Here is a 2734-nt window from a genome sequence, read left to right as displayed (position 1 = left end):
AGCTATATAAATATTTTTATCAAAAATTGTTGTAATATTTTCCTTTTTGGGCAAGATTTTATCTTTAATATGTTGTTAATTATAAGTTCGGCATCAGCTCCCAACAGCCAACTATATTATAGCGATAGGATATGAGTTGATTGATTTATAACTTGTCAAGTACATGTAGGTATGTATTGCCATTTGCCATTTGTGTACTTTCAAATCTATTTTGAAACGGAAAATGAAAAACAGCTGACTGTTGCGTCTGCGCAGAAAATCATGCCACATCAATCGCACTAACGTTTGCTTGAACTCCTTGAACTACGTTTATTGTTACATTATTTCATGGAACAACAACGATATATACGTCAATCAGCAATGAAAAAGGTTCTGCAGTTCTAAACAAATTAATTTTTTCAATGGAATTAAGTCTGTGTCACAAGCTCAGATTTTCTATATATCTTTGCAACCCAAAGATAATATANCTACCCTCCCGGATGAGTTTATCCCTGAGATTAGGAGGTCTCCTATAGGTAACCATAGGTGGATTTTGAAAAACCTCCTTAATCCAAGGATCCTGGACCATGGTTCTCCAATGTTTCTGTATGATGGAGGAGATACATACATAGGCAGCTGGGGATTATATGAGATATAGAATATAACTCGATCTGGTTTCTCCTTTTTCTCCACTTTCTCTAAAGCAACTTCTCTAGGTATAGCTTTAGCTCGGACTATAGCAGGATACGAGATACTGTATATATATGACATCTAAAGATCGCCTAGAGAGATTAGCATTTACCAAATGTTGGTTCGTATAGAGGCCTCAGTCTGGGATGGAATTCTCCAGGGTGAGATCTCTAAACTTACATTTAAGGTTATGGCTCAAATCTCTATAAAATTTCTGGCATAAATTTGTCCCAGAGATGCAAGCATTCTAAACTAACATTAGGTTAGATTGTGTCTAATTTCCCCAGATGATAAATACCCCTGGCCCAGAGTAAATTCATTTTTGTTCTTGCATTCAATCCAGAGTAATTCACCCTTAAGTTCTAGCATTCAATCCAGAGTAAATTCATCCTTATTCTAGCATTCAATCAATGGTAAATTCATCCTTGTTCTATCATTCAATCCAGAGTAAATTCATCCTTCTTCTATCATTCAATCCAGAGTAAATTCATCTTTGTTCTATCATTCAATCCAGAGTAAATTCATCCTTGTTCTAGCATTCAATCCAGAGTAAATTTATCATTGCATTAGCATTCAATCCCGAGTAAATTCATCCTTGATCTAGCATTCAATCCAGAGTAAATTTATCCTTGATCTAGCATTCAATCCCGAGTAAATTCATCATTGATCTAGCATTCAACCCAGAGTAAATTTATCCTTGTTCTAGCATTCAATCCAGAGTAAATTCATCCTGGTTCTAGCATTCAACCCAGAGTAAATTCATGCTTGTTCTATCATTCAATCCCGAGTAAATTCATCCTTGTTCTATCATTCAATCCAGAGTAAATTCATCTTTGTTCTAGCATTCAATCCAGAGTAAATTCATCCTTGTTCTAGCATTCAATCCAGAGTAAATTCATCCTTGTTCTAGCATTCAATCCAGAGTAAATTCATCCTTGTTCTAGCATTTAATCCAGAGTAAATTCATCCTTGTTATATCATTCAATCCCGAGTAAAATCATCTTTGTTCTAGCATTCAATCCAAAGTAAATTCATTATTGCTCTATAATTCAATCCAGAGTAAATTCATCATTGCTCTATTATTCAAACCAGGGAAAATTCATCATTGCTCTAGCATTAAACCAAGAGTAAATTCATCTTTGTTCTTTTTTAGTTACTAAGGGAGGAGTAAATGGTACTTGATATATGCAGCTCAACTACTTCTTTCGGAATTTGGTCCAAACTTAATTCTTTTTACCTTCCCTAAACTTTATTTTCATCCAACCCCCTCCTAGTACATAAAATCTTTAGCTCCTAATTTGAAAAAAATAAATTTTGCGCTCCTAAAAACAATTTTCTAAATACGATAAGATACAAAGGACTAATATTCAGGGGGAAATATATCACTAAATGAGTATATGTATAAAATGTTAAAAGTTTAATATTTTCAGCATCAGAAACTGCTCTCAAACTTTTGGCCTACGTGTAAAAACATATATTAAAAATATTACATATTTATTTAAATAATATTTCGCTGGCGCTGGATTTTCAAACAAATTCCTGGAAAATATGAAACTGTCGTCTTCATTATCAAAAATCTTTGAAACAGGAATTATGTTTTCAAAAGTAACTATCAGATCATAAAAAAATAAATATATGATGAAATATCAACTATATACGAATGCGCCGAAAAATAATCGATGATTAATGGTTCTTAAATCTGAATGTTTGGAAGGTTAAACAACATTTTCTTCAACCTACTTTCTAATTGAATTACTTGAGGTCCAGAAATATTAACAATTTAAGGCATTTATATGGTTATAATATCCAATAATTTAAAGGAACGTTTTTCAAGTGCCCTAGTGCAGTTAGAATTGTGTTTAAATTGCCAAACACTTGTCATAGGTATTTTATCGAACCATTGTCACAGTACTCATTTAATGACCATGCTCTGCAGTAGATTTGTTTCATTCATTTCTTCATCAGAAAATTCGTCAGAAATTTGTATCAGACTTTTGTTAAATCTTTTGAAATTTGATCAAAGGTCAGTAACTGCAAAAAATCTGAGAAATATTGCAGACAAATG

Source organism: Eurytemora carolleeae, unplaced genomic scaffold (assembly GCF_000591075.1).
Source record: "Eurytemora carolleeae unplaced genomic scaffold, Eaff_2.0 scaffold986, whole genome shotgun sequence".
Classification (NCBI taxonomy): Eukaryota; Metazoa; Arthropoda; class Copepoda; order Calanoida; family Temoridae; genus Eurytemora; species Eurytemora carolleeae.
Note: the sequence above shows the minus strand (reverse complement) of the source record.